This window comes from Cervus canadensis, chromosome 27 (assembly GCF_019320065.1).
Source record: "Cervus canadensis isolate Bull #8, Minnesota chromosome 27, ASM1932006v1, whole genome shotgun sequence".
In the NCBI taxonomy this organism is placed as follows: Eukaryota; Metazoa; Chordata; class Mammalia; order Artiodactyla; family Cervidae; genus Cervus; species Cervus canadensis.
In genome coordinates this window covers 40,007,570-40,032,316 of record NC_057412.1, presented here as the reverse complement: position 1 = coordinate 40,032,316, position 24,747 = coordinate 40,007,570, and the positions used below count along the sequence as shown (strand labels likewise).

Genomic DNA, 24,747 nt, shown 5'->3' with positions numbered 1-24,747 from the left:
GTTGAGTAGTGACTCAAAAATGTAATCTAGCTTTAAAGAACTTCCAGCCATGTAAATTACATTTTAACTTTTTCTACTTCATAGATGAAGGAAGCAGGGCCCAGAGAGGTTAAGCATCCTGACCAAAGTTGCAGAGCAAGTTCGAAGTTGATTCCAAGTTGGTTCTCCTGTTTTTGCATTGTGGTATCTTTTGTAGGTAGAAACATTTCTTTAGTTATTACACATAAGCTGATTTCATTTGGAAGAATTGAAAAAAATTAATTGCTTCAATATATATTTTATAAAAATTTCAAACCCATATCTGGGACCTGGTACCTGTTCATAGCAGTACCCCCTTATCTGTGGGGGATACGGTTCAAGACCCCACTGGATGCCTGAAAACTTGGATAGTACCAAGCCCTATGGACTATGTTTTTTCCTATACCTACATACCTATGATAAAGTTTGATTTATAAATTAATCACAGGAAGAGATTACCAATAGGAACTAATAACAAAATAGGACAATTATAACAATATGGTATAATGAAAGTTATGTAAATGTGGTCTCTCTCTCAAAATATCTAATTGTATAAAGTTCATGTCTTTTCCATCTTAATTGCCTACTTATCACACACTGGGGCCATAATTTTTACAGTTTATAGTGTGGACTGCAAAACTTGCATGGATTTCTTTTTTCTTCTTCACAATTTCATAGATAGAAGATTTGTTTTTACTGTAGATCTTAGCAGCCTCAGCATGTTTTCTTTTTTCTTTATGAAGCCAAGAGCTTCCCCTTTATCATTTAGAAGAAACACTTTATAGCTCCTCTTGTGCTGTGCTGAGTTGCTCAGTGGTGTCTGACTCTTTGTGACCCCATGGACTGTGGCCCGTGAGGCTTAGGCATGTCCTAATTACCAGCATAACTGCTCTGGGGCTCTGAGGTCATTATTGGGTAAAATAAGTGTGACTTGAACACAGCACTGAGATACCACCCCGGCTGATCTGATAACTGAACCGGCTCCTAAATGACTAACTAATGGGGCAAAGGGATAAGATTAATACTGTCTTGGGTGGGTTGGGGCAAGAGGGCACAAGATTTCATCATGTTGCTCAGAATGGCATGCAGTTTAAAACTTATGAATTGTTTATCTCTGGAATTTTCCATTTGATGTTTTCAGATGGTGGTTGACTGTAACAAACTGCAGAAAACAAAACCATGATAAAGATGGGGCTACTGTACAGGTATTAGCTGTTTCCATTACCTGTGCCTTTAAATGGCTGATACAAGAAAGACTGGCCAGAGCAGGATCTCTCCAGCAGCTGTCTAGGTTCAATCCCAGCTCTACCACTCTACTGGCTGGGCAGCCTCAGGAAAGCTTAATTTCTTCGCATATTTGTAGCTATAGTTCCTGTCTATAAAGTGGGTGTAATAGTTGTGTCTTTATTATTGGGTTGCTGTGAATAACTGAACACAGATACTGTGTTAGAACAGTGCTAGCATATCGTAAGTGATATGGGCCTGTTTATTTCTACAGCGCCGAGGTAAAAGTGTAAACAAGACCAGCGTACATTAGAGTTTGTTTTCGGAAGTTCTCATCTTAAACACTTCTGTAAAAAATAGTTTCCCAATGAAAGCATCCCTTCATTCTGTAGTCTCTAGATGCAGTAACTCAAAATCGTCACTAGATGGCGACTGTGACCCACTATGACTTGAGAAGCAGTCGGTTTTAACAGACGGATCAAACCCCGGAATTTGTTTTCTGTGCAGGGCAGCATTGTGATCTCCGGCTGCCCCTTCCCCACAAGTTGGGCCTTTAACAGAACTGTTCCGGTCAGCAAAGTCTGCCTTCCGCGGCCACTCTTGGAATGCACCCACAGGCACCCAACCTTCCTGATGGCAGCTCCCCAGAAGCCTGGGTTTCCTTGCTCTTGGCCAGGTGGCAACAGGACAGTGTCAGGATACCCTGTGTTAAGAAGATTAATCACTGGTTCTGGAAGTGTGGGCGCGCCCCCCCCACCCCCATAGCAGCCTCAGCATCACCTGGGAACTTGCTAGATATGCAAATTCTGGGGCTCCCTCTCAGACCCGCTGACCAGGAATCGGTATTTTCACAAGCCCACTGGATGATTCTGATCTCTGCTAAAGTTTGAGAACCACTGAGATGAACCAGTGTTTAGCATCACTTAAAAGTTGGCATTGAGTGGGTCTTCAGAGATCATTTTGCCCAATTCATTCATTCTACTAAGAAGAGTGAGCCCAGAGAGTTAAATGACTCTGGAAGACCACAGGGTTAGTCTTGTGGCAGGGCCAGGGCTGTGGAGCCGTGTCCCCAACGTTTCCCACGACACGCTTCACCCTCTTTCCCCTTCAAAACTGAGGTCACAAGATATACATTCTAGCCTCATAACTACTTATGAAGAAAAAAAAAAAAACACATATAAATAGATGTTTCTATAGGGATACAAAAATGTGTATGCAATGCATTGAGTGTGATGCATTTCCAGTTCGGTGTGTACGTGTGTGTGTTAGAGGCGAGAAATGAAACTTAAAAAAAAAAAAGGCACGATTCAATCGCTGCTGCTGCTACTAAGTCGCTTCGGTCGTGTCCGTCTCTGTGCGACCCCATAGACGGCAGCCCACCAGGCTCCCCCGTCCCTGGGATTCTCCAGGCAAGAACACTGGAGTGGGCTGCCATTTCCTCCTCCAATGCATGAAAGTGAAAAGGGAAAGGGAAGTCGCTCAATCGTGTCCAACTCTCCGCGACCCCACGGACTGCAGCCCACCAGGCCCCTCGGTCCATGGGATTTTCCAGGCAAGAGGACTGGAGTGGGGTGCCATCGCCTTCTCTGGATTCAGTCGCCAGAAGAGGCATGTTACAGGGCACCTCGGGAAATGAGTGAAAGCAGCTAAGTCAGGCAGAGGGATGAGGCAAGACAAGTAAGAGGAGGAGGTTTCAGAGCTGAAACTTCCGCCAGGGGAAGTAGGGAAGGAACATGTGGAAAGAGGGGTCAGCATGTGTGAGGACAAGGGGCCATGGAACAAAGAGGGGATCTCAGGAGTTTGGTTTGCTAGAGGGGAAAGATATGTGTGGAGGAGTTAGTGTGTTTTAAGTAATCTCACTACTGTGACGACTATCTGACACTTAGCAAATGTTAACTATGGTCCACACATTGTACTAAGCATTTTACATTTATTATTGATTTAATCCTTAAACAGTTCTGTGAGAATCTACTCTTATTCCCATTTTATGGATTGCATGCACTGTTCTATTTTCCTTACAATCAAGTGTTACTATCTCAGTTTCTTAGACAAATTTAGAAAAAAGAGCCTTAATATTTACTTGTTCCAGAAGAATCTCCGTAATGTGTAGTATGTATTTTTTTAGGAGAGGGATGAGGAATATGTTTTTAATACATACAATTTTATTATAAGCATGCTTTCATAAGTGCATAAAAATCAGGAGGATTTTGACGTTCTTTTTAAACTCTAGGAATGAATGTTCCATTATTTTTTGGTCTACCAGCAACTGTGGGAGTAGCCAATTTCTCATGATAACAAACAATTTGTGTCTGAAAAGTGGCAAAGAAAGTTCCTTTCAATTATTTAACTCACTGAAGAAAGGAAGCTGAGTAAGGAGTGAGTGATCTGGTCTGAAATCATTGGCTTTATTATGCTTTTGGTTTTTACTTTATAGGGATTCACTGGAAATATGCTTTTAACATATGATATAAATATTAGTCAACATTAGTATATCTTCTTTCTTGCACAGGAGTATGCACAACTAAACTATCAAGTTCTGGTAGCATTTGAAATACCTAGCCTTTCTTAGGTGCTGCTGCTGCTGCTAAGTCGCTTCAGTCGTGTCCGACTCTGTGTGACCCCAGTGACGGCAGCCCACCAGGCTCCTCTGTTCCTGGGATTCTCCGGGCAAGAATACTGGAGTGGGTTGTCATTTCCTTCTCCCCTTTCTTAGGTAAGCTTCCAGAAATTCCTAGATACTTTGGGATATTTTTCAGTGATTTCATTTTTTCCTGAGAAAATAAATTTTACGGTCCTTAGTTTTCTCATCTGTAGAATGTTGGTATTGGATGAGATAATCTATAAAGCCCCTTTCAGCTCTAATGGTCTGTGGATTTACGATTTAATGATTAAATGGCATAAGGAACTCATTTCTGAGGTTTCTTTGTAGTTAAATTTTAGTGTTGTTGTTATCAAAGAAGTTAGCTGACCAACTATTTCTCTATGAATACTTGAAATGGAAGCCTAAAACAGCTCTGTATTCCACTATTTTTTAGGATCCCTACGATTACTATCCTGCTCAGAGATATGATTATATAACATATTCTCACATGACGTCTTACACATCTCAAGGTCTAAGACGAAGGCCAGCTTGTAGACACCATTAGAAATGACCGATAGGCAGTTTGTTTTATAGGAGAGGTGCACGTCACACGATGCTCTGCTCTTCTCGTTGCTATAGTAACAACTTTGAGCTTTAAGCACACATATTACAACCCTGATCTTTATACTCAAGTACATGGCTGAGGGGAAACTGCTTTCTTAAGAAAATCTAGAAACTCCAACCTAGGTTTTACCCTATCTAGAGAAACTGAATAATAGTTCACAGGATGTTTTATTTTGAATCAAAGGAAGGGCAACAATGCCTCAAAAGAAGAACATATAAAATATATAATTATTTTAAAATGTTATGGTTGAGAACAAAATTTGCGTTTTACACCAGCCTCTCAGCAAGATAATTTTGTCTTTCTTATTTGCAGTCATTTCTGGAGTTGATTACAACTTTTCTATTCACTTATTATAAAAGCAGTACATGTTTATTCAAGAATTATTATAAAAAAACTATAAATAAGGACAGAAATATCTAAAATTTTGCTACCCAGAGTTGGCTAGTGTTACTATTTTTCTTTTTATTTCATTTCAAGTAAGCATGAATATTAAGAAATTGGTAACAATTTGAAATCTTTAATATGAAAACTATTAATATGTATTAATTAATATGTATTTTAAATATTAATATTAAAATAACCCAATAATTTTATTATTAATAATAATATTATTAATATGTATTTTAAACATTATTTTATTTATTTTATGTATTAAAAATACATAAAATATGTAAATTAAAATATTTTGTGTATTTAAATATTAATATTAAAATAATTTAATATTTTATTAATAATATTAATATTAAAATAATATTAAAATAATCAATATGTATTAATATGTAATAATGAAAACTATTAATATGTAATTAGCATACATATTACAATTTTTATATATACAATTTTTATTGTCAACCTTCAAAGGTAGCATTTTATTTTTATTGTATAAAAAGTTATAAAGCTCTTTAGTTTTCACTGTTTTGTGATTATCAATGCCATTTTGATTTAAACCCTCTTTTAGTTTATTTATATTCATTTCTTATTTTTCCAGAAAACATTTAAGGTTGAATCCTCCAAGTGGTTATAATGCATAGAGGAAAACAAATCTCTGAAACTCATATAGTTATATTTTGTTTAAATGGGACTTTTGCTTTGTAAATAATAGGTAAATTTTAATACCTTGGAGAACATTGTTGCAAAGATTTCTATTGTACCATAAAGAAAGCTTTAGAAAGTGAAGAGTAATTCCTCCTTCCTATAATCTTGTTTATAAGTATGTATGTTTCAGAAGGCTTCCTGGTGCAAAGCAGGGAATGTGGTTCGATCCCTGGGTTGGGAAGATCCCCTGGAGAAGGGCATGGCAACCCACTCCAGTGTTCTTGCCTGGGAAATCCCATGGACAGAGGAGCCTGGAAGGCTACAGTCCATGGGGTCTCCAAGAGCTGGACGCAACTTAGTGACTAAATGATAACAACTATTTTTCAAAAACATGTTCTACTACCTTGTACCCTCTTTGAACACTGATTTTTGATCTTATTACTCAACACTACCTTATATTCTAATATTGTCTCCATAGCTCACATTGTGACTTCAAACAGCATGGAAGTAAGAGGCAGTAATACTTAAGAACTACGTTTCTGCTCGTTGTTGCTAATTTTCAAATCTCTAAATGAGATAATCTTGGCTTAACTCTTAATATAGTGCCCAAGACTACATAATAAATGCCAAATAGATGTTACTTTTCAGTAATTTGAGCTATTTTTTTTTAACCATATGTAGTTCTCTGCTAAATAAGAAATTTTAATTTACCATTTTTCCTGAGGACTTTCACTTAGATTTTTCAAAACAGAAATAAGCTACTTCTTTAGGGATTATATATGAAATATCTTAAAGAGTTGGTAGGAGGAACAAAATATACTACATTTTATAATAAATTTATATATAGTTATTATTTTATATTACTTGTATCACCTAATCGCCCAGTGTCTCATTCACTCATAATGTTAATGGGAACCCATCTAAAAATAAGCTGTGCTTCAGAGTCACAAGTATAGTTAATTCTTCTTTCCAAGGTATGTTTACTCTAAGCTTTCCAAGCATTCAGCAAGTATAAAATGAGACCTTTTAATGAATGAGCAATTTGAGGCATCTACTAATAAAGTCTGACTTTTTACCTGCCTGTGGAAGATGGGTGAGAATTACTAAATCATTACTGCAAATCTACACCGCTCTGCGTTTGACAGAATTTTTGGAAATTAGTCTGAGCCACATCACGGCAGGTGTATAAAGAAATCCAGGACAGTGAAATCCAGCCTGTGGGCTCTGACCAAGGGAATCCTCTAGTCCAGCTCTGACCACGAGAACCACTGTGAGCCATATGTGACTAGACATTTTCTAGCAGCCACGTTAAAGAAGTTAAGGGGACAGGTGAGATTAATTTTAATCATACAGTTTATTGAACTGAAGATATAAAAAATATTATTTTGATCCACATCAAAATCAATGTAAAAATATTAAGGAGGTAGTTTACACTCTGATTTTTTTTGTTCAAGGTCTTAGAAATACTGTATAAAATATGCCCAATGTATGTCTCGGTTGGGACTAGCCACATTTCAAGTATTATATCACCACCTATGGCTCATGGCTACGATATTGGACAGTTCAGCTTTGGAGGTTCTGCAGCATGGTAGTGTGGTACATGAGACAAAGACCAGCTTGGAATCATCATACATGTCTGCTCCTGGCTCTAACATTTGATATTGAGATGACAAGTGATTTAGTGTTTCTGGGTCTCAAATTTCTACTCTCTGTAACAGGGACTGTTAATAACTGCCAGGCTCCTCTTAGAATGCTGTGAGGAAGATTTAAATACTACATTGTATTTGAAAATGCTGTGTAAGATCATAAAGCACCAGACATATGTAAGGCATTATAGCTCTCTTTTATTGTAGATTTATTCTCATGACTTGCCCAAGGCCACCTTCCCAGTTGGTAGGAGAATCAAGGATAGAATCTGGGACTTCTGACTTCTAGCCATCTGCTTCAACTAAAGGCTGTTCAAAATATGCTAGCTTAAAAACAAACAAACAAAAAACATTTTTATTTAAAGAAAGGAAGGAAGAGAGTGGCAACAAGAAATAAATTACATATTAAATGGTTAGGGTCTTCTTAGACACTGTCATGATGTTCTTCAGTAAAATGATCCATTGAGGATATTTATATACTTAAATATCATCACTACAACCATCAAGGATTGACTTTATTGCTGTCCTGTAATAGAACCATATGTTCTTCAGCGTTTCAAACAACTTCTAAATTGACCTGTGGTTTCCCCACTCTATTTATCTCCAAAATATAGTATAACCACAAGAAAGCCCTTCTGTACTGGGTTTGATTAATAAAACAGATATGGATCAATTTATCAGGTTTTCCATGGACATTTTTGGTTACAGATGTAACTCATTAATCCCCATGTGTGAGACACCACCTCTCTAGTGTCAGTCCAAGAGACACACTAATCTCTGAACAGAAAGTGGAAATAATTTAGTTCAATTCACCATATTATTTGGTGCTTACTGTGCATAAGACACATCAAGTATTTTTAAGGAGCAAATGGACTTTGTTTCTATGATAATCGTCACTCAGAAATACATGCTTCAACTTGAGGAAAAATATGGAGCCTAACAAACTTTCTATGATATATGATTCAGGAATCTATATTTTTGGAAGATATAAGGATGATCAGAAAGAAAATTCCAGATTTTCCAAAAAATAATTTAAAAAGCTATCTTCTTTACTTTTGGAGGGCACAGAGCAGATTAGTTATTATGATCTATTTCCCTAATTGTAAGTTTTTTTATAGTTTTCATATTTAAAATTTTAGGGTCATTTTCTACATTTGTTTCAATGAATTTCTTCCTAGAACTTAAAAACCACATAAAATATTTATCTTTATACTATGTGAAATTAAGCATAAGCCAAGTTCATTTTTGCTGAGAAGAATGCACTCAAGAAGTTCTTTATTTCCTTTTCAGTCAAAATTCCTTCTTAAAAATGACTTTCGTCTGGTCATCTATTTTTTTTTTTTACTAGAAAACTATCATAAGCTTCAGTTCTGCCTGAACTGATGACTACATTGAATAAATATAATTGTTATTTTCACTTGTTGAATGATTGCTGTTGATCACTGAGTGAAATCATTTATTGAACAAATGTTACATTTTCTCGCTTTTACACCCTAGTTTAGAAACAAAGTTTAATTTTTTAAAAGTTCAAAAAAATGTATTTTTGATATTTCCATCATAACTTTATAACTTTCCTTTCCTCTTCCCTATAATAACTACCTTCTGTATTTTTATGATTTACTTGAACATTATTGTAATTTTTTACTGTGTGAACCCATCAATGCCCTTGGCCGCAAGATTTTGTTACAACAAAGCCAGAAGTAGCTGAGCTTTAGTAACAATTATCAAGTTTTTCTGGGTTGAGTTCAGAACCTTACCCTGACATTATGAATGTAACCCACATCATGCCTCCTTCTTCGGCTTCTCCAAAATGTGTGATTGGCTTGAGTTCTACAACCTGTTGCTTTTAAATGAGCATATATTTTTTATTCAATGGTTTTACATTATAAATATTTCATTCAATTAATATCTGGCCTTGATGGAATGCAGCCAAAATAATTAGTGGTACCTGTAGTAAAAAATGTGATACATTAGGAAAATGAATAATGTATTTGCGTTTCTCCAGGAACTCTGAATAGATTCATTCTAGACAGGATGTGGTCATGTGGCATTAAGTATAGGGAGAGATGCTGTTTTTCTTTTTGTTCAAGTGCACCTCCAGCAAGAACACAAAAATCTGAGGAATCTTAACTCTTCATTCTTTAAATTACTAAATAAAATTAAATAGACTATAAAAAGCCATTGTACTATTAAATATTAGGAAACATTGAGTTGTGTGTCCAAAAGTCACACTTAAGACCAGGCAAGGGTAATAAGCATGAGATGGCTGTGGATACTATGAGATAATGTCTACTTGTCAGAAATGGATAGAATTTTTTTTCTGTCGAAGTTCAAAAGTTAATGATTTACTTTATATTTTAATTGCTTCTACTGAGAGATCTATTAAGGAATAAAAGAGATTCTGTCATGCTGTTACTATTTTTCACTGTTGATATATTCAATATTGCATATGAATAAAACCATATTTGTTACACCACGCTCTGTTTCAAACATCCTAGATTGTCTTTAGGAAAATTTAGTACATGTCACTTCAGTCATCTGAAAGGAATCATTTCTTCATTACAACTCATAACTTAAAACTATAAAGTATCAGCCAGAAAAAAAAAAATTGGCACAATTAAGAGAAATTTGATGATGGTAGAAAAGCACATACAGACATGACTGGGAGATGATAAGATTATTTTAATTTTCCCATTGCGCTAGAATTATTTATTTTACAAATCTCCAGATCTTTTATTACTTAAAACCCTCTGCTGAATCATGAAAAGAAGCTTAAGTTAGCAATTTTCCTCTGCAAATCTAGCTGCTAGCATCTGGCAAACACTTGGATACCTAGTCAGGTCCTATGGAAATGATTATTTTAAGACTCTATTCAGCATGCCTAGGCTTAAAAATCAGCTCGAATCACACTCTGCACATGTATTTTACTCTCAGGGATTTTAAAACCTGGCATCAGTAGCGGCGGTTTCAAGGCTTTTGCAGTGGAGATGAGGGTGGGAAATAGGACAAGCAGGCAGGCTGGACACCCCAGCAGCCCCCGTGCTCCCAGAAGAGACAGTGACTTCTGCAGAGGCCCCCGCAGCGCCTGCGGACCGCCCGCCCCCAGGCCACCGCGCCCTCCGCGGCGGCTCACACTTACATTTAGACTCGGCCGCCTGCGGAGTCCAGGACCTCTGTCCTTGCTTGGGCCTCCCTGGGGCACGTGTGGGGCTGGTTTCCGTCCCTTCCCCAGATGCTGCTCCACTTCCAGAACAGCTTCTGAGGTAGAAAAAGAAAGAGAATACTTTTACTCAGTTGGAAAGACAACAAGAATCTGGATTATTATCAAAGTGCACTGTTCTGGGATCATAGGAGAAATTACATTATAGCAACGTATAAATACACACTGCAATAAAAGATGCTGTTATGGACCAGAATTTAAGTGAATATTTAGTTGATATTAGAGATATTTGTATGCTGATTAGGAGAGAGAATAGTTTTGTGCATTTCTATGTATGCAAATAGGTGCTTATTTTTAAACACTTACTACCATATATATAATTTTTATCCAAATAAACATTTCTTGTATATGTTTATTGCTTTTCATGGTTATATTATGTGCTAGGTTCCCATTAATTTAATTTCTGTTAATACAGATTGCAGATAATTTAGAAAGGATGTGGGCAATTGCTACAGTGGGAGGAAATTTATGGAAGTAATACCTCAGGGAGCAATGTTAGGTTAATTTAAGAAAAGTGATCTCTGCCATCAACATAGTTCCATCTAATTTGCATACAATAGTATTTGAGTTAGAAATTATCCTCTGTTATTTATCAAATCAGGTCTGGTAGAACTTTAATTCAGCAGCACTTTCAGGTTTTTGTTTGAGATTTTTAATTAGAGTATACTTTATAAACCATCTGTAATTTAGACTTTTTACAAGGCATATGGACACTTCTCCCCATTTAATCAGAATTTCAGAAATTTAACTCTGTGTTTCGCATATTAGTCTCTATTTTGTTTTGGCACATTTCACAGAAACTTGTTTAGGAAATATTATTTATATTTGATGTTCAAAAAAAGATTTAAACAGGGAAACTTTAGACACTTAAAAAGATTTGAAAGCCAGGATTAGTTGATTAGGAAATAAATGCAGAATTGGGTTTCTAATTTAGAATTTCTGCAATTTGACATAAGTGATATATTCTAGAGCAGTACTATTCAGTAAAACTTTCTGTGATAAAGGAAATGTTCACATTTTGCAATGTTCAATATGATAGCCACTAGCCACAAATGGCTATTAAGCCCTTGAAATGTGGCTAGTGCAATTGGGGAAGTGAATTTTTAGTTTTATTTAATTTTAATTAATTCAGATTTAAATATTCACTTGTGGGTAATGGCTACTGTATTGATGAGTATAATTCTGGAGTTTACATATATTTTGCGTTCAACACAAAATGAGGAAGGACTTGAATGGTTCTAGTTGCTGAAGGAACATACATCTTATGTTCCCCAAACACAAGGCCCAGGCTCTGACATCTGAGCTTGTGCCAGAAGAGTGGACCCAGGAGCATTCTGAATTTTGGCTCAACTTGGGGATATTCTGACATAAAGTTAAAGTTTGGGTTAACCATAGATGATCTGAGAACACGCTGTGTATAGAAACTGTGGCATCTCAAGTGATCTCCCATAATAGAGTTCAGACTGTAAATGGACTCAAGGGCTTGACTTTCCCAATCCATTGTTTGTGTGATATGACTGGCAGGCATCGGGGACAGATATAGAAGAGATACTCCATACATGTAGCTGCCTCCATGAAAAAGAAACTCTCCAGATTCAAAGTAGATCACAGGAACAGGCTGGTAAATACGTTTGTGCCTCTACCCAAATCATTCTTCACTAAATATTCATTGAGCGCTACTACGCAAAAGGCACAATGCTTAGTGCTGGAGATAAAATGTTAGAAAAAAAAAAGATATGAAACCACACCCTTGTGATTAACTGCATTAGACAATAAAATTTTTCCCAGTGTTTTCTTCTTCCAAAATTCCTTTTTCTTTTCCTGAATGTGGTGAAAAGAAAATAGGAGAAAGACACACAGGATAAATAGAAACACTGAAGATGGTGATTATGTGTGTCATACATCTTATTCAATTTACTTCTTTCCACACAGCTTTCACAGTTCCATACTGAGATGGCAAAACCAGTTTTTGAAATGCACCATTGGAAACAGGAAATAACTGAAAAGATCTCAATCTAAATTTTTAGAACATGCAATGACCATCATCATTTAGCATTTATTAAGTTATTAGAATATATGTTAACATAGAGTTCTTTCCTCTCTGTTAACTAGAAGAATGTCCTTTAAAATAATTGCCAATTAAATGCTGTTATGGGAGGACACTTTTTTTTTTTTTTTTGCTTTGCCACTCAGAACACTGTAAGAAAGAGTGCTACAATCACATTTATGAAATGAATCAATTTTTTCAAAATTTGAGCACCATTGCAACACCTGATGGGAACTACTAGCTCCACAGACCAAATGTAGCTCGTTGTGTTTCAGTTCATTTTGGAAGAATGAACCAGAAAAGTGCAAAGAACCAAGCAAGAACTATTTAGCCACACTTCCCTCACTGTCTAGAGAAACTGAATAATTAAATGTATGGTTAACCTAAATTTTTAGATGAATTTTTCAATGTATCACTGATGGAAATTTAAGGATGAAAAAGATTAAAAACTACAGTAAATGAATGCAGCCAGAATACATACATAGTACTTAAAGCACCTAAAGGCCCTATAGTCATTTCTCTGAATATAGTAACTGATAACATCCTTAATATTTTAGACATACAGTATGAAAATAATTTTTAAAAATGAATTACAAAGCAATGGAAGAAATCACAAAGAAGAAGAAAGAAATTAATATAAGTACTTAAAAACCAGTTGCTCTTTAAAAACATTATAAGCAAACGAAAGGTGAAATGGAATTTGTTTTAATCTTTAAAATATTTAATCACTATGGAAGTCTGAAACAGTCACAGATTGTTTAACCCACCTCTATGTTCCCTCCTAGTTAAATCTGGAAGGGTTTGTGACTGCTTTGGCCAGTAGAGCACGTGGAACTGACACTATGTAGCTTCTGAGTCTGCCTCAGGAAAGGGCAATTGCTACTTGGTTTCTAGAATACTGTCTTTTGGAATTCTGAGCTGGTAAGACATCTGACTACCCCTAGGCCACCTTGCTGGAATAGCCAGGTTTAGGTGCTCCAGGGGCAATTCCAGCAGAGCTCAGACTTCCTTCCATCCCTGCCATGGCACTGGATGTGTGAGTAAAGCCATGTGAGGTCCTCCAAGTCAGCCAGTCTATCAGGTAAATAAGCCAAGAGAGAGAAAAAGCTCCCAGCTGAGACCCATAAAATTGTGAGGTACAATAAAACGTTGGTTATTTGAAAGCCACTGCATCTTCATTGTGCATTTCATGCAGCGATAGAAAACTGGGGAATACCTGCATATATGTGTGCTGTTTTTACAGTAAAAATTTAAGAAATTGAATGTAAAAGACACCCTGTGAAGTTGTTTGAGAAATTGACAGTCAATATCCTTTGTATAGAAAGAGCTCTTATGAATTATCAGGGGAAAGAATTGTAACATTGTGTTAAAAAGTGAGCAATTAAATGAACACAAAATTCACAAAAGAAAAATAAAAAGGCTAAAAAAAATGTAAAAAATGTTCAACCTAGTAAGTAAAGGAAATGTGAATTACACAATGGTTAAAATTTTGGTTATCAAACTGGCAAAAATAAAAAAAAATATTAAACATTGGTTTGGGTAAAGTGGAGTGTACATAGTACAAATTTTCTGGAAAATAAATATGTCCAGAGTTTAATGCCGTGAAGTTGGTCATTCATTTAGAACCTGTTTTTGCCCAAGGGCAAGGAAAAACCAGAAACCTCTGTCTCACCCTTTAAACTAGGACATGCCAATCTATACAATTACTTGCAACGTGTCTCAGCTCAAAACTGGCCTTTGGTTGAGTCTGAATTTTGCTGGTGGTTTAGTCGCTAAGTTGTGTCTGACTCTTGTGACCCCATGAACCTCTAGCTCACCAGCCTCCTCTGTCCATGGGATTTCCCCGAGTGGGTTGCAATTTCCTTCTCCAGGGATCTTCCAGACCTAGGGATCCAACCCTCGGCTCTTGCACTGAGGCAGATTCTTCACCGCGGAGCCACCGGGGTTCCCAAGTCTGAAGTATGGAAAACATGTAACGCAGCTCTTCTCTTTAAGTCCAAGCTTTAACCTCCAGCAAGACAGCTGCTGAAGATTTCTAATTGAGAGGCAGCAACACCTGTGGTGTGGAGGGACACTATTGAAGTAATTCCAGGAGGCTGAGACTGAGTTTGCAGAACTGAGCTGTTTCCTGTGATACCTTCTTCCTTCAGAGTAAATTCAGAGTTAAGGTTAGAAGGGTCTTCCTCTGTCGACAAACCCGGGTTGGGGTCTTGCCTCTACTTCTTTCGGTGAAAGTCATTTGGGCTACCCATCATGTCTGCAAAGCTGCTGGCCTGGGACAGAGAGACACTCTGCAACATCAGGGCTGGCAGAACAGAAAGTCCAAGGAGTCTCCTCGGTCTCCTGGGTGATGTCACCGAGGAGGGAGGAAGCTGTGGGGTGAAGATCCAAACTGAGGTAAGGGGGGAAAGACCTTTGAACTTTCCGGAGATAAGGAATTTGTTGTTAATGAAGCGAAGCGGCAACGGTTGCCATGATTTTAGCCATCCGTTGGCGCAGAGGCGCAGCTCCGGAACGCGGCATGGGGCTGGCTGCGCTGCTTCAAGGCCAGGAGCCTCACCCTGGTCTCAGGCAAGCTGGGCCCCGAGACAGCGCACCGTCTGACAATCAGGCCCGGGCCTGCAGGCGTTCCTCAGGGGCTCCTGACCCGGGTAGGCAGCTTTTCTCCATCTGTAGCATACAGCCGATGTCAGCAGGGTAGGGCCCAGGGCATAGCCCTCAGACCCAGGTCAGGGATGCTGGGCCGCATCTCCAGGATGCCCGGGAACGTGGCTTCAGCTGCAGGTTGGTACCCAGGCTTCTTACTACACTTCGAACGGCCTCCTGTGGCTTGTTCTACCCGATTGAGACGGTCACATTGTCTTTCCATTTCCCACATTTCATTTGGCTCCTGCACTTGAAGGACCAGACGGCCACAGGGCAGTTCTGGGCGCTCAGGGATGTGGGAGGCTGACTGCTTCCTGTCAGCCTGTATAAGGACCACAGGCTTCTCCTCCTCAGACCCCGGCTCTGGACTTCCTGCCCTCAGGGCGCCTCTCGCCACAGCATCCTCAGCCTCAACCACCCTCACTTTCCCTCCAAATTTCCTTATGCATAACTCTTCCATGGTTCCAATTGCATGAAAAATGTATCTACTTTTGCTCTGCGGACAAACACAGCAGATGAGGTGAATTTTGAAAAAATCTGATCCCCCATTCAGCCGCTTAACACCCCCCAACTCTTGCACCTAATAGCTCCCCTCAGTACTTAGCCTGCCAGACACCTCTGTCCATTGGAATTCTCCAGGCAAGAATACTGGAGTGGGTAGCTGTTCCCTTCTCCAGGGGATCTTTTTGACTCAGGGATCCAACCAGGGTCTCTTGCATTGTAGGCAGTTTCTTTACCAGCTGAGCTACCACGGAAATCCCACAGCACTTAGGTCAGATCTAAACTGCTTTTTTGCTGCCAGGCCCCATATAATTCTTACTCCACCGACCTCCCCATTGCCGCACACCTCTTTCCCCCTTGCCCTTTATTCTCCAGCCACACTGGCCTTCTCCTTGTGGGAAATATCATACTGGTCCCTGTCTTCAGGCCTCTACTGTTCCCATGTCAGGAATGCTCTTTCTGCAGAACCCTGAATGCTGGGCTCTTCATTTAAATCTCCACTTACAGGTCACTTCTGCAGAGAGGTTTTTCTTGACCATCTAAAGTCAGCCACTTATTTTCATGTATCTCTAATTCCCTTTCATCACACAGTAACCCTTGTATACTCCCTACTTCATCATACATATTATCCGTTCATAGTCTGCCTCAAGAGCAACCCTTCCTCTCTCCCCACTCCTTGAGAGCAGAGAACTTGTTTGTTTCATTCTTAGTAACATGCCTTGCCTTCCCTCATGGCCCAGTGGTAAAGAACCTGCCTGCCAATACAGGAGATGTGGGGTTGGATCTCTGGGTCAAGAAGATCCCCTGGAGAAGGAAATGACAACCCACTCCAGTATTCTTGCCTGGGAAATCCCAGGGACAGAGGAGCCTGGCTGGGCTATGGTCCATGGGGTCACAAAAGAGGCAGATGTGACTTAGTGACTAAACAACAAACAACAACATCCCTTGTGATTGGAACTAGGATGGGCACATGGTAGGTGATCCATAAATATTGCTGGATGCCTTGCAAATGCTTTTTGTACTTTTGAAATACAAAACTTAGCCGTGCAGAAGACACAGCATTTGAAACCATTAAAAAAAAACCTAGACTTTGTATGTTATATGGGCATTTTTCAAAGCTTTGATGGTTCTGATTAAAGTACATTGATTCAGTTTAAAAAAGAAGAAACAGCCAGCACAAAATCACAACATCATAAAATCATTTCAGGACTGTGATGAGAGCTCCCCTGTCAAATCAGATACTTCCCCAAACTAGAGCACCACTCAACAGGCTCCTTGCTTTGACTTGAAGAATGTGCATCTCCCACTAATGTTTTTTTTTGCTGCTGAACATATGATTTATTCACTGGGTAAGGAACATGTCTTGAAAAACTTCCCTTTCAGCACTGAAAGTGTTGAAAACAGAGTTTCATCTTTTGAGGCTGGTTTAATACAAACCTCTGGAATGAGATGTCTTAATTGTCCCCTTGAGTGGATGAGAGTTAAAACTGTTCCTCTTGGTGTCATTCTCTCTGGAATTGCAGGAACCTCAGTGGCTGGGTCTCAGTGGCCAACTATGATTACAAGATTCTACAGAAATGAGATCTGTTTCTATAAAATTCATGAGAAAAATCTGAATTGCTATTTATAAATAGGCTACACCATTTCAGAAGTGATATAACATTCAGACACTCAAGCACAAGTTTTGATATGTGTTTCAACATAGCCTATCCTTACTAGTTTATAATTTCCTCCACAAAGCAGGCAAGCCACATTCTTATGATTCTTGAAGGGATGGGAAATACACATTTACTAAACATGTCCTTTGGGCGAGTCTCCTTGCGAGTTGTGTTAGTTGCACAGACTCATTTAATCCTGAGAAGTGTGCAACACGTGAGTGAGGCCATGAGAAGAGACCTCCCGTTCTCTCACACAATATTAAAGAAGACTGATGAATCAGGAATCAGAAAAATAAAAGAACTGCCTATTCTTATCCCACTGACATTGTCTCAGGGTTTAGTTCCAAGTTTTTCAAGGGACACTATATTTTACTATGCTGATTCATGGCAGTTGTCTGGAGCGTGGAAAATGTTCATTGATTTTATAGTGTTATTAAATTGGGCACAAGATTTGCATAGTAACCGTGTATTTGAGTGGTTTAGAAATGTCAGGGCTTTAGAAGACAACTGGATAAGGTGCCTGGAGGCTATTTTCACAGTCCCACAGAGTGGTACATCTGATTTGGTTTCATTAATAATGTTTGGAGAGCTGGAGGAAGGGGTGGGCAGACCATTTCCCTTTCTCCACCCGTCTGAAGGAACGCCTTCACCCTTCAGCTAACTTTTTATAAAAACTTAAGGTTGTATGTCTCAGATAAAACAAGGATTGTGAAATTTCATATCTACTGAGACAGGATTAGTTCTGAATTGATGACTAAATCCTGATGAGAGAGAGGAAAATAAATCTCCTAAGGTTGTACTAAGCCACCACTGAGGGTCTGGATTGTGGATAACTGGCCTTCTTTTAAGTACCTTGCGGTTAGAGAGACACTCATTTTCCCTTTTTTTTAAATAAGACCCACGTTATAGTCACACATTTTACAAACACACAGTATACTTCAAAGAAGCCGAGTATAAATGACCTGGTAGAAAAAAGCATTGAAAAGATCTAAATATCCAAAGTATATCTGAAATTCCTACTAGTTTGGAATAATGAAGGATGAAGTGAGAAATTAACACTTCTATATGCAAATAAATTTGAGAAATAGTGACTCTAGGCAACTGGAAAGCAGAAGGTTCATTGGTTGCAATCTAAAATTAGGTTCTCATAATGCAACTTAAGAAGAGATCACTGACAGGAAGTAGTCAATGAAATTTTCATCCTAGGTATATCCTCTTGACACTTGCAATTGATAAAAATATATCACCCTTTCCTAGAAGTCCCTCATCCTTGCTGAGAAATTATAGCCCCTTTAAATGAAATCGTTACATAAACTTTCAGACAGGATAAAATATTAGTAATATAATGGTGATTCAAGGTATGTTCAGAGGTCTTCTAAACAACTGAGTTCAGGAAAAAAACTAAGGCTGTGTCTTTGTAAGGTCAATATTCAAGGAGAATCTAGCATGGAGTCTCTTTTCAGTTATTCAGATATTTTGCATTATATAGCAATGCTTAAACTGAACCAAAAATTGCAAAGTAAGTGAATTCGTTTGTTAGGGCTGACAATATTTTGACCACTTTGCATTCAATCATCTGGTCATTTGCATCATGATTCATTAATCTATTCATCCAAATAATTAAATAATTGAGTAATTGATTAATTAAACATCATACATCATCTAAGATGACCTGTGAACTGATTTGTTTGAGGCGAGTGAAAAAAAAATGCCTTGGGTGAGTAAAATTTGATTTAGTTTCACTTCCAGTTAAAAGTGGATTTATTCTTATTGAAGACTAATTGATGATACTGATTCAATAACAGCTAACAAATTAAAATGATGCCCCCAAATAAGCATTTTATGTACCTTTGAAATAAATGTGGAAAACTTCAAGTGTCCCTTAATAGTCACTTGCCTGTGGAATAACTTTGGCGCAGACCATGGTAGAAAGAAGCGGGAAGGAGGAAAAAATGTGCTGTGCGTATCTGCGGTGTGGACGAGGTTCTGAAATACTCCAGACAAAGACGGCAACCCAACTCTCAGGACGTTAGAACCTGGCTGAGCTCTATTTTAATGGCAAAATACTGACTTCAGGGTTCTTGATTATAGTTTTTTTGATTTTGCATTTGAATGTGATGGTTCTTCTTACTCCCATAACAATCAAACATATTGCCCATAATCCAAGGTCAAGTTGGATTTGAGAGATAACCTTCTCAGAAGAATTGCTCTAAATTAAGCTATAATTCAGAAGCAATAGTAATAGCTATTACTTATTGAGGATGTCTTATATGGCAGGCTCTGTACTCAGTATAATTTACATGTATATACATATATCTTATATTATTTAATCCATACTATGATTCTACAATAAAGCAATCTCTTATATTTAAGATAATTTAATAACATTTCAAATTAACTCATCATCATTGACACACATGTTTTGAAGATAGAGTTTATGTTTTACTCCCCTTTGTCTCCCCAGAACACAAGTGGCTCATAATTGGTACCTAGAAAACATTGGTTGAATTAAATGAAATGTCAGTCCCTGTGCTTTTCCTGAGGGATGGGCTTTTATCAATCATTTTCTCCTTTGATGTAGCTTTGAAGACGCTTAGGGATGAACAGGCATTGGAAATGTTTAACCCAACTACAAAACATGGATCAACTTGTCTCTGTCTCTTATGCCATAAAGTAAGGTTGAAGGGGGATTGTGCAGGGATTGGTGGGAAGGGAAAAATACTGATTCTGGTGAAAATATCTGGGTTGTAAACATAAAGAAATAAGAAAGCCAAGAGACTGGACTTGACAGTCTTCTGTGGAGGGTCTTAAATCTGACAGATGGCTCTCTGAGCTGACAGCATCAGCAAGACTGGGTTTATACACAAGAGAAAGGAGGGTCATGGTGTTGGGAAAGCTCCCAAATGAATGAGGTCTTACTTTCTGTACGTGTCCCACCCTGGTTTATCAGATTTTCCTGTTGTTGATGGGACGCTCATCCATACTGCTCAGTTCCTGATGGCCCCTGACTGTCCCTATGGCTTTGGCGTGCTGCATATTGGGAGATTATGGGATGATAGAGAGTCTAAGAACCGAGTCTTAGTCATCTCCCTCCAGCTTTGATTAGTCCGTGGAGTTTATTGATTGATGGAGGATCCAGGCATGCCAGGAATTGTCACTGTCAGGCACAGTGTGCATGTGCAGTGTTGAGCAAAGCAAATTAAACAGACTCCATGTGTCTCCTCCAGGGGCTCACAATAAAAACCAGACAATAGATGTGTGAACACAATAGGGCAAACAGATGCTCAGCTGTATAAACAAAGAAGTACAACAAATTAGAGAATTTGGGTATGAACTATGAGTGCAAGTGCTCTTGTTTCTGCTCTGGAAGTGACGGGAAGTTCCACAAGTTGCAGAGAACTTGCTGAAGTCTGTATGAGGGTAAGGAGCATGTGGATGATGCTCAAGGTGGGATCACCCTGCTTCTTTCAGTTAGGACGAAAACAAGTGTTCCTTTGCAGTGAGGGGAGAATTTTTTTTTCCTTCCCAGGTATTTGCTCTGAAGGCACGTGTATTTCTACTTAGGTCTAGGTTCTTCTAAGAGGTTTGGTTAGAAGGAAAGTAAAAATTATTAAGCAAGGAATAGCTTGCCAGAGAGATTTCATAAGCCTTCTTTCCACTGGAAACCAGGCTAAAAAGAAAATAAAAACCAGAGTCTATTATAATTGTCCATTCCACTTATAATCAGCTAGCATATGCCAATTGATTTTTCAAGGAAATGATTACTTTGGGTGGATTTTTTTTTTTTTTTTAATAAGGGGCAACACTTTTTGTCATTGTCTAGCACTTGCTGTCTCTGACTTCTCAAATGTTGTCAGGATTTAATCTGGATTTACAGAGTTCAGCTGAAAGTGAATTCCAGGTGGGTCTCTACCTCAACCACCCTGGACTGATAGGTATCTCTCTTCCCTAAAATATATCCAGATAGGGGATTCCTCCCCAGGAACCTTTTACAGGGTTTATAAAACCTTCACTGCCAATAAGATCTTTCAATTTAACTTAAATTCCTTGGGTTGTAATTTAAATTCATTTCCTATTCTGTCCTCATTAAAAAAGAGGGAACTATCTTACAACAGTCATTCTTCTGAATACAGTGGTTAAACACACATCCCAGGCTTCTTTCTTTCCTGGATTTTCTTTCTATTTCAGATGTCATCTATTTATATATATTTTTTCCTGTCTCATTTATCTAGTTGCAATCAGGTCTTATTTATTAGGTCATAAAAATATAAAAGAGCATTGGAATTTATATTTTGTTTTTTTTGGAATGGGTGAGATGATAGTCTCAACCTATTAATGGCCACTTCCTAGCTCTTAATCCCTTGGGCAAGAATTTACCTGTAGATATTGCAGTGGGTTGGGGTGGGGGGGTATCTTGTTTTTCACAACTATCAAGTGAGACAATGGACAAAATATTTTTAATAAAGTTTTGTGTACTTTTACTGTTCAACAATCCCATGGCTAAGTTCCAAGTATCCTTTGGCCCCAAAGAGCAGCTATTAACTAACAGTTAACTAACAGTATTCTTACAATAGCAGTAATCCTATGTATGTTAATGTGTCATCCAATGACTGATTTCTAAAAGCAAGAACCTCCTAAACTCTGTTTAACATTTTTTTATTGAGGTAGAACTTACATAGTTTAATATAGGTCTTCTTGGGTACCTATTTCTGCTTCTATGATACATTAATGTCAAAGGGTATGCGTTTTTGTATATGCTGTCATTTTCCAGTTTATTATTGCCTGAATATTTTTGCAAGGCCACTGATATCATATATGAGTTTTTTCATTAAGTTGGTTTTAGGCTCCTGGAAAGGAGTCTATAATTCCCCATCTTCTCTATCCACATGGATATGCTTTCCATCTTTCTTGCCCTGGGGTCTTTTAAACCACATACTAAAACAAAGTATATTGAGAATATGATGACACATAGGATTCCCTTTAAAAGACATTCTTCTATTTCAAACACTTAAGTGGCATGGAATATTTTATTTATTTATTTTTATTTTTTAAATTACCTAAGTATGATAATGCATTTACAGGAGATTTGTATATAATGGAACTATATGGAACTTTGTTCTGTATTTTCCAAGCATGGAATTTAAAAAAAAAATTTACATTATTGAAAGAATTTTCAAAAGTAGGGCATTGAAAAAAGTCCATGGCAAAAATATTTTTGGGGTGGATCTCTTTCTCCAAGTGATTATATATTGAGTGATCAATTTTCACTTCATTTCCTTTTAAACTTCTGCTGAACTTTGAATTAAGCATCAAAAGCCATATCAGAGTTAGCCACAGCACCTCCCTGACTTAAGAAAGCCAGCATCTGCTGAAATATTCTCAGGGATTTTTATAAGAAAGATGGATACTTTCATCTTTCCTTTTTCATTTTCCTGCATTAGCCTGGTTTTTGCTTGCTTGACTTGAAAAATATTCTTCAACAAACCTCATGACTAATTAAGGAAGGGAAGTCTGTATTTAATCATATTCCAGATATCAAAAAAGAATAGACAGTTGTATAAACTTGAGCCATTTTTCTTCTATTGCCGGGTTGTCAGCAATTTATTTTCTGTCTCAAACAACAAAATCTACCTGGGTTTGAAGCCTATCTTTTGCCCTCCTGTGGGGACCACCAGGCCCCTCTCTCGTCCCCCTCAGCCCTCCCTACCTAGGCTGTGACCACAGCTTACAGACTGACTGAGCACAGAGCATGTGCTCTGGACTCGCTGGCTGGCCGACTGGACTGCTCGGCAATCAGCTGACATTTTCAACAGTTCTCTTCAAGCCTTTGTCCCATCTTGCACCACATAACTCACATAGCATGTCCCTGAGTGATGTTTGCACTTTTCACCCAGTAGGCGTTCCTCCTGGCTTGGTGTTAGAGCTGATGGTGAGCAAGGGGCATGGCGTGCCTGAGCGCCTATCTGCAGTGCTACTCCCTAATTCTAAACGGTCTGAGAATGCTCCCTGCCACGCCCTTCATCTTTTCAGCCCTTTTTTTGCCCAGTTTCCCACTCTTCCTCTCCTGCCCCTTGTTTGCCTGTCTTCCCTCCCTCATCCTCTCACCACACCAAAATCACAAACAGGACAGTACAGAACGACGTGGGGCTAAAGGAATCATGATGCAGTCTTTCCTCCCATTTGTTTTCATTCTCCAGAACTCCTTATCATTTTTCTAAGGCGTTGACTTAAGTAACTTGCCTTCCTTTCTGGTTTTCACTTCAAAAACAAAGACTGCCTTTTCTTACAGTCCAGGTGGTGATAGTGGTAAAGAACCTGCCTGCCAATTCAGGAGATGTAAGAGACCTGGGTTCAATCCCTGGGTTGGGAAGATCCCCTGGAGGAGGGCATGGCAACCCACTCCAGTATTCCTGCCTGGAGAGTCCCGTGGACAGAGGAGCCTGGCAGTCCACGGGGTTGCAGAGTCGGACACGACTGAAGAGACTTAGCACACACACAGACTAGTACTAGGTTCCAGTTTTGGAACCTAGTATTTTAAATACATAGCCTATTTTTTTTTTTTTTTTCAAATTTTTCCTAATACCTTAACCACTAAGGAGATCACTCTGCAAAGATAAACCAATTCACACATGGTTTAGTGATGGAAAAGATTGTTTGAATTTAGGTTTTCTCAGATAATTATGCCAACTGACCTGACACATTTATATAAAAGGCTGCTTTTTGGTGAATATAAAATTGCCATGAAGTCTCCAGCTGAAAGTCTACATGTCATTATTATTATTGTGTTATTCTTATTCAATGTTATCACCTTGAATTCTAAAAAGAAAAATTCAGGTTAGCTGGGCGACCATCTAGGAAGTCCAGAGTAATGTAGCATATACATGCACAATAAGAACTGGAATTAAGAACATGTTAAGTGGAAGGTCAGTAGGATTACAAAACTTTTTTTTTTGTTCCACATCTCGCCATTTATCCTCTTCCCTGAAAATTCTCTGCCTGTCATTTAATATTAGAAGATAATAGAAGATACACTTATTGATGAGGTGGAGTCAGCCATGTACAAAAAGTTACCCAGCCTCTTTTGCTATAAGCTTCAGAGAGAGATTAACTGTTGAATCATAGTATGGTATTGTGGAGGTAATCAGATGAGAAATTCTGTGGCAAAAATAACAAATCCTATTGGATCTACTCATGATAAGAACTTCTACACATAGGCTTTGGGTTCAAAAGGTTCAAGATAGCTTTGGGCTTAGAAACTGCTGTCACAAAGATGGTCAAAAACAGGCCTGGATCTGAAAGCCATAAATGGTTATTGTTCTAGCAATGTAGACTTGCAAATAGGCAAATAAATGTCAAAGTTAATGTTTCTCAAAGCAAATGGTAGAACTCTGAGAACCAGTGGGATGGAGGAAGCCACCAGTCATCACTAAAGCCACTTAAATGGGTGCATGGCTATTAGGATGGAATCCCCACTGCAGTCGGAGCCCCACTGACCTCTGCGGCTCCTCTCTCTCCCTCATTTCATTGTGTTGAGTGACACCGGTCA

At 38.3% G+C, this 24,747-nt stretch overlaps 1 protein-coding gene across 4 annotated transcripts in view; it reads right to left on the bottom strand.

The window, feature by feature from the left end:
• Positions 1 to 24,747, bottom strand: part of COL8A1 (collagen type VIII alpha 1 chain) — a 158,025-nt gene that overhangs the window by 49,877 nt on the left and 83,401 nt on the right. For all 4 annotated transcript variants that reach the window (XM_043448730.1, XM_043448727.1, XM_043448731.1 and 1 more), the window contains exon 2: positions 10,269 to 10,387. The gene's annotated coding sequence lies outside the window, so the exon portion shown is untranslated. The remainder of the gene's footprint in view (positions 1 to 10,268; positions 10,388 to 24,747) is intronic.